An 8,905-nucleotide genomic window follows, 5' to 3' on the forward strand; every position below is an offset into this window, starting at 1 on the left:
TGCTCGTGATATTTGAGGCATGGGGCACGCTGATAGCGGGAACTATTATGTCTGTGTGTGGATGTGGCTGTGGGGCAGCGGGCACATTTAACACACTCCAAACAACGTTCGCCTGCGTAGAGCGAATGCACTTTTGGTTTCGTTTTCACAGAAACCGTTTGACGTGCATAATGTGGTGTCTGTGGCCACTGTGAAGCGGGCATATTTACCACGTGTGAAGCGCAATCGATCTGAGTCGATTTTATGTGCGCTGTGCTTGTGTGTAGAGATGAGCACTGGTTAGTGGGCATTACACGTGAAACACCATCGGCCGTGGCCGGTTGTGAAGCGCAATCGATCTGTGTCGATTTTATGTGCGCTGTGCTTGTGTGTAGAGATGAGCACTGGTTAGTGGGCATTCTTACACGTGAAACACCATCGGCCGTGGCCGGTTGTGAAGCGCAATCGATCTGTGTCGATTTTATGTGCGCTGTGCTTGTGTGTAACGTTAGAGATGAGCACAGGTTAGTGGGCATTCTTACGACACATGAAACACCATCGGCCGTGGCCGGGACACCAGACAATACACTTTATTGGGGGTTTATCTGTGTAGCCGTGGGAACGACTTTTGTGTGCAGGCAAACGGGCGACGGAGCCGGTTTGTTGGCTGCAGAAAACACTGGAACAGTCACATTTCCTGGAACTGGACGAGCGAATAACTTTGGTGGGGGTCCGGCGACAGCGGGACTCGTACACCGTCGTTTTCCCAGTTGTGCTAGGACGATTTCGGAGGCTCAGGTTTCAACTCAATCCTGGGCCGCGGGCCGCGTCTGGCGGGGCGGCGGCCAGACGAGAAAAACGTCAGAAAGCGTTAACCACGGGTGCCTCTCAGCAACGGTGAGAGACCATGTTACGCAGCGCTGACGCGGCTAGGCGGCGGCGAAAGCGCGGCGAAGCAGGTTTGACGTCTGACGGCAAGCTTTAGAGGGGAGGGCCGACTTAGCACGCCGTCCAGCGGAGGGCAGACATAAGTGGGCTGCTATCGCCTCTTCTGAGCAGCATGCGCGTTCCCGCTTTGGCGGGAAACGGAAATCCTCTTCCTCCTTCATGGCCCCCCTCGTCAGCGGCGTCGATGGAAGCGGTGGCATACAGCGGCCGCTTTACGTCCGGAACAGAGGCTGACGAGGTCGATGAAGCAGGCGGGCGAACCGGCGAGCTTTGTCGGCTGGGGGAAGTGTCCGGGGCCCGCTGGGCACGGCGCTTTTTACGGCGCTACACCGCGGCGGGCGGGGGAGCAGTCTCAGTGAAGAAGGCAAGGCAAGTCCTCAGAGTCACCATTGGCATCTGCACGAGCCGTATGAAGGCATCTTTAAAAAGACGCTTTGCTCTTTTTAGAGAAACAGTGTGTATCGCAGCGGCGACACACACTATAGATTATAGATTATAGATTATAAAGGATATAGGCGCCGGAAAGCGCAGCAGGAAGGCACGGAAGGCGGCGTGGCCAGCAGCTTCAGTGGCTCGTCCCGCTGAGATGCTTGCAGTCAAACGGCGGCTTCTTATCCGGCTCCAGCGATGCGTGTGCTTCGCTTGAAGGATGAAAAATCAGATAATAGCTGCCTATGAGCGATATTTATAGGTCTAGACCACGCCCTTTTAAGCGGGAAGCTACGAAAAGGGCGCGAAGCGACGCAAAGGGCGCGAAATGCCCCCATTGGATCTGGCGTCGCGTCAGGCCTCGCTCTAATAGGCTGCTGCAGTTGCCGCAGAGCAGCCAATAGGCGCGCAAGCTGTTTCGCCTATGTCTGTATGCTGCTGCAACGCGCTTTACATTATTTCAAAATTAAGGATAATTTTTGGCTTCAATATCTCGCAGAAAAGGATTTTCCCCTAGCGTAAGATACTTCTTACGCAGTACGAGAGACCTCTCGTAAGAGAACTGCATTAATTGGTCGTGACACGGTGCTTAACTACGCTATATGTTATAAATGTTCTGTGTGCACTGCAGTTGTGTTCATTTGTGTTGATTATCCATTATTGTATGACTGCTGTACATTTTATCTGCCACAAGATGGAGTACTGTTTTCGATTTTCTTCCCTCGCAGGATCTACGGGTTGCCCAGTCAATCTACGGGTTTTGTTTTATTATATTATTATATCTTATTATATCTCTGTTCGTTGCTTAGAGTCATTTTAAAAGTCTAAAATTCAACACATAACAGTTTGGCTGCAGTTTTTTAATGTATGTTCTTTTAATTCAGCTACGACGTGACGTATCGATCTGATGTTGGTCACATTTCACGTGATGCCACTGCGAAGGTCAGAGTTCACCAGCTAAACGCCAAACTTTTCGCATGTGCTTGCTTTTCTGTATGAAAGATTATGAAGAAAAGAAGATGCCAGACTCAACGCTGCAAACGAGCGATGTATCGATGCAGCTGCTACCATAAGTAACGTAACAGAAAGCGATGTGCCGCGATACAGTTTGTTACCGCGACCGAGTGTCTACTAGAGCCCAGCAACCGCTCCTGTTTTGTGGTGAGTGACTGAAATGTTTTTAATACGATTTGAACTGTCTAAATGTATCACAATTTAATAAAACACATTGTAAGTTAGGCCTGTTAATTGTAAAGATTCCATTTGAATCTAAGAATAATTTATATAGAGAAAGCGAGCAAAGAACAGTATCAACAGAGCCGGGATGTTCTAAAACGCTTAACGTGAAAAACGCTTAACGTGGCTTAACGTACGTAAAAAACGACCAGGAAACCCCAAATTTCTGTCAAACCTTACTTGGAACAAACACTAACTACTATCAAAAGAACGAGTCCTTATTCCATAGATAAAGTGAAGAATATCACGTTAAGCGTTTTCTCCCCCATAGAAGCCCATTATAAGGAAACAGCTTAACGTGGTTTAACTTACCTCAACAGCGACCAGGGAAGACCTTTGCATAGTCATATTTTTTCTGTTATTCCTGCACATCAATTTAATACATTTTTAATAACGACATGTCTTAATCTTCAGCAGAAACGTGAATTGTACCAACTCTCGCAAGAAGTGAATCCAACGGATGCTTAGCTGATGCTCTTCATGTTCCATGTGATTGGCTGTTTGGTGCACACGCTCCAGAGTTAAATCACAAATTCTGAGTTGATGGAGAACATTTGTATCGAGCTTTGTCAGCCCAGTGAACTTGGAACTAAACCAGGTTGGCTTCATCGGGTTTTGTCAACTCAAAACTTACTCTGCTACTCTAAATTTGTTAATCTCATTTTGTGCTACAGGCCAATGATCTCAGCTTGTGTATGCAAGTTTTTCAGTTAGTGTAAATGTATATTTACCTATTGGATGTCTGAAAGAGAATAACCAGTGGTGCATTCAAGTCATAACGGTTAGATCATATTTATGAGTTCAACGCACATGAACGCCACCACAAAGTCGTTATTATGAGTGGGAAGCTCTAAATTTTTTTCGTTAGGTCCTGAGCTTCTGAGTTGGGGGTGTGTCAGTGAGAAAGCTTGTTGGATACTATATGTATAATTACCATAAAATACGATTCAGTTTACATTACCTTTGTAAACTGAATAAAACAGAAAAATGTGAAATGATGAGATGGAGAACCTTTCAGCTTGCGGAAACTTTACTGAACGAGAAAACAAAATGATTGTAAACATTAACAAAACATAGATGGCTCGCAGTAGGCCAATGTTCCCAGTGTACTTCTCTCTTCCTTGGCTCTCGCGCTGCTCATGGGAAATGTAGTTCGTTTTAATATATTGTGAAGCTGAACAACAAACAACCATTAAAACAATGGAATTCTTATAACTTATATTTATTATTCAATATTAATTAACTGCAGCTTAATAAATTGCAACATCCTCCCCCCAATGAACCATAGTTCATCTCTCTCTACTCTTTACTACTTATTAATTTCCTGAATGCAAAACCTTTGCATGACACTTTTGAATCAACAGTTCACAATACCTGTGTTTAGTGGGTTTTATCTATGGTTGTTGCCCTCTGAAGTTGACATCAGATAGCTGCAGCCTTCCTCCCACCCTGATCAGGTCCGTTCTACCACAACTGATTTTTATCAATCAAACTGTTGACCGATTGTCCTCTTATTGGCAAGTCTGCTGGATTATGTTTGCCATCACATTGTGACCATTATTCCGGTTTGGTGAGGCTTTGAATCTCAGTCACTCGATTTGCCATAAAGGGCTTCCATTTCTGCGCTGAACTACGGATTCAATTTAAGACTTATCATTGAGTCTGTCCACATATGGAGATGGTTTTCTCTGATCTTTAGAGCCTTTAACAGACTATGGGCTAGCCTGGCTCCTATCAAGGCTCCCATTAGCTCCAGTCGAGGAAGAATAATTTTCTTTAATGTTGCAACTCTGGACTTTAAAGGAACACTCCACTTTTTTTGGAAATAGGCTCATTCTCCAACTCCCCCCGAGTTAATAAGTTGAATTTTACCGTTTTGAAATCCATTCAGCCGTTCTCCTGTTCTGGCAATATCACTTTTAGCATAGCTTAGCATAGATCATTGAATCCTATTAGACCAATAGCAATCGTGCTGCTTGTATGAGGAGGTTTGCAAGGTACCAGCTGAAGTGCAGCAAGGACTTTGCAGCTTTGATTATGGACTATAAAAACGCTGATTACCTCGCAAAAACAGCGACATCACGCGTCACACAGCAAGCTAACCGCGCTGAGTCCAACTTTACCGTCCCACCTCTTCCAAGCGTGCCAGGGCCGGCTAAACGAGCACTCACACTAGTCAAACGAACCGCGCTTTGGTGGTCAAACGCACTTGGGCACGGTTCAAACTGCCTAGTGTGAGTACACGCTTAGTGTGAAATAAAGCCACACTTTTGAGCGCCGCTTACCGTGCTCCATAGCTGCAACTGAACAAGCGCGCGGCAAGCATTTCCAGAAATACGGTGGCCACAATGGAAACCAAAACTTGCGTGTTTGGAACCGATGATCGGAATCGAAAACAAATTTTATAAACGATTCCAATGGCATCGTTATTTTTTAAACGGTTCCAAGTTGGAACCGGTTCTCGATGCCCAACCCTACTCATTACCTGGCATTGTCTTGTTGAATGTTTTTGGACAGCAATCCAAAAGAATCACAGTGAAGGCCAGCAGACTCTAAACTGCGAATTTGTATATCACATTTATCATACAGCTGTCTTAATGATGTAATATCATGTTTTTTTTTTGTTTTACAGGAGTTTGGACAAATGTGCATTCACTGCAAGGTCCTTTCTTCCAAATCTGTTGTTGAACAACGTAATTACAGCATCATAATTACTATCACTCAGTGTAAGCCCTGCCACTGGCTTAGCTGCAGCTCAGGGGTTTGGTGTTGTGGACTTTCGCTCCGCCTCCCTCACATCCCTGCACCAGTAGGAAAGTCCACAACACCAAACCCCTGACGCTGATTGGTTGGAACACTGTTTGTTTATCTGTGGAAAGGTTGGTAGTGCCGATTGTTTTTTTTTTTGGCATATCTCGGACCCTAGGCTGACCAGAGAGACGCGGTTTTTTCACAGACAATTTATGGGGCAGGCAGCGAGCGGATCGTGAAGAAAGGTCAGCTGAAATTGACAATTTATGTTTTAGGCTAGAAATCGCTGATACAACCTTTAAGTAGGATTTTAAGTAGGTGAACTTTTCTCTCTTACACAGTGCATTGTTTAACTGAATGGCAGTCTCATATTGGTTTCAAAATTCTTGCCAAGCACTTATTTCTCCATCAAATTTGTCAATATCAACTTTTGACTGTTTTGCGATCTGTCAGCACTGGCACATTTTGACAAGAGGTTGAATCTCTGCCGCACTGAAGCCGGGTGGCACATATTTTCCATAACACTTGTTATTCTTGTGCGCTTTCAACCTCGTTCTCCAGTTCTTCTGTCTGTGTTTCTTCCTCTGTCCCCTTGTCCAGTTCTGATAAGCTTTCCTCTCTCGTACTCAGCAATGACAACAGTTCATAGAAGAATTGATCTCCTCTTCTATGAGTCAAAATCTTTGTAGTGGAAGCTCTAATTGTTTCATGCTTCCGTTTCATACGCTCGTAGCGTTCAGTCATTTTCACTTGCTCGCCCGCGTAGCCACGAGTCCCTTTCTCATTGCTATATCCAATTTCCATAAGTCAATGCTCAGCAAACTGTGATTAAAAGAGAATTTTATGAGATTGCTGGGTTTTCTAATGTGATTGGTGTAATTGGTGTAAAGAGACGCATTGGTGTAAAGAGACGCACAACTCTTTCACAACTCGGCTACATGAGGAGGCTACATCGGCTACATTTACAAAACTCTTTTAAATATATAAAAAAACATTATTGCTTCAACTTGACTCCCATACTGCTTTAGTATTTTTAATGTATTTCAATGAGTTAACATTTTGGTTTGATTAACTAGGAGATGTGAGGTTATCCTCTAACAGAATACCTTGTAACCCCACTCGCAAACCCCCGCAACAGAGCAGGAGCACAGGTTCAACACTGCGCACACATAAGCACACAGGCCACAGCGCACACTGTCACCAAAAGATGGCTTTCTGTGTAGGCTAGTTGCAGGTTACTGTCAGCAGAGGGCAGTGGTGTTAAGTATATTTACAAACTGACAAGAAGAGAAAACTAGAAAAAAGAGACTTGTGGTGTTCAATTTAATAGAAAAATACTTGAAGTTAAGAAAGCAAGAAAATGCACTTACATGTAGCAATTACGTAGCCACGACAAACCCTTTTGTCTATAAGCCTACACCACACTCAGTGAGATGCAAAGTCAACAACAGCAGAGGTACAACTTCAGGATCACCCCAGGCAGGACTTGAACTTTCAACCTTCTGACTACCAGCCAAAATTTGTACCCACTCCAGACACTGCTTTAGTGTGTTGCCAAAAAGACGCTACTACTGCTGTAGTACTTCAAAAAGACAGGTTCAAATTAAAAATGGTGGATATGCAATATGCCAGACTCTGGAAATATAGTTATCATGCAAAGAATCTAAAGACAGCTGAAATATGAGTTTAGGCCTTTCTAAAGCAAGTATCTTTAAGACACACTAGCAGTGCAAATTATATTTCATTTCGATACACAGATACATTGAGAAGATTCAGCCTTATTTCCTTTTAGCCACTGGCACTGGTATTGTGTTATTTCCAAAAAATACCCCTTAAGACTCAAATCCATCCAATAACTTTTGTGTGGTTTGGTCTGAATATCATCTAGAGACTTGAAGATTTGATGTTGGACTATATAAGAGTAGCAGTGAAAAAAAAAAAAAATTGAACCCCGTTCATTTCTTGCTCTGCCTGATTCATAGTATCTGGCCGATTCATCAATCAATAACCAACAAACAGAAAAAAGTCTCAGCATATAATAAAAAAAATGTAACTTAAAGTTGTCACAATATGGAAGAAAACATACTACTACTTTTTCTAAGGCCCTATGAAATCCATTTTATTAAATTTTTTTCCCCGTTGTTTTCTAATTTAACAACACTTTATGAGGGGTTAAACAAAAAATAAATTTTAAGGCCCAATGAAATGCGTAATTTTTTTTCCTCTATTTTTTAAACCAAATTCTATGTTTTCCATCCATTTTTCTGGATTCCAATTTAATAGTTTCATAAAATTTTAATCTATATTAATAGTCTAATTTTAATAATTTTTTTTTTCAGAAGTACTGTTGTGTATTTACATTTATCTGGTAAAAGAAGTTAAGAGGTAAAAAAAAAAAAAAAGGTAGAAAAAGTCTGGTAAATATTTTTTCAAGTAAATATTCTTTTAAAAAAAATGTTTTAATTAGTGTTGTCAAAAGTACCAGTTGGTACTAAAATTTTAAAAACGTCCGTTTCCCGCTAACATTTGAGCACGGGAAATCGACGTTTTTAAAATTTCAGTACCAACTTGTACCAAAGTCTGTATTTTTGACAACACTAGTTTTAATTATAATTTTATTATTATTATGATTAGTAGTGGTAGTAGTAGTGGTGGTGGTAGTGGTATCATTGCATTAATATATTTCTGTCACAATTTCTTCAAGTTAAACCAAACTTTAATTTTGACGGGTTGCTGCAAAGATCTTTGAGTTTCTGTTTGTATATGATGATAAAATGATTCTTCTCAAAAGAAATGGTAAAATGCTCAAAGTGACTCTCAGAGCAGAGATTGTTTATGCATTCATCTACTTAGATATTGAGGTGGCAAAGGATAAACGCTGAGCGTCATGCACGCTTCAGTATGTGCAGTAAAGTCTGCGCCTTTTCACACAGAGACATGTTGAACATGTAGGATTAAAATTTAAATAGTATTTTTGTGGCTTAAAATTCGCAGACACATTTTGATTTAAGTGTACTGACCTACTTTTGATTTATTCATCCCAAATTGGGCAAATTCTGTGACATGCTGCGTTAAACAGTAAATTCCTTTTTTTATGACTGCATTTTGCATCACGGTAATCATAGGGCCGAACAATTTTTCAATTGTAAAAGAGGCTAGATAGATAGCTAATTATTGCTGCAAAACCCATAGCAGAAGTAACTTTAACCTGCATGAATGCGTTTTGTTAATTTGCTACTAAAATGTTAAGTACAGAGCATTATATAAAATTGATACAAAATGTTTCACTTTGATAAATGGCTTTAATTAGAAATGCATTCCTGGGCCTCTGCAGCCCGTCTCTCATCCGTCTCTAACTGCAGCTTCTTTTTTTGCAGCCTTTCACCTCTGATTTACAGCAGTTGGAAACCATTCAAGGTTCTTAGAACAGCTGTGACAAAGAAACTATTCTGTTTACCTGCTACCCGGCTGCTTTATTGCCCCATGGGATATGAGGTGAGCCTGGAATGAAACTGATGTTTATGAGGCATGCTTTGTTGTAGCTGTGTGCATACGTGGCTGG

This window comes from Garra rufa, chromosome 18 (assembly GCF_049309525.1).
Source record: "Garra rufa chromosome 18, GarRuf1.0, whole genome shotgun sequence".
In the NCBI taxonomy this organism is placed as follows: Eukaryota; Metazoa; Chordata; class Actinopteri; order Cypriniformes; family Cyprinidae; genus Garra; species Garra rufa.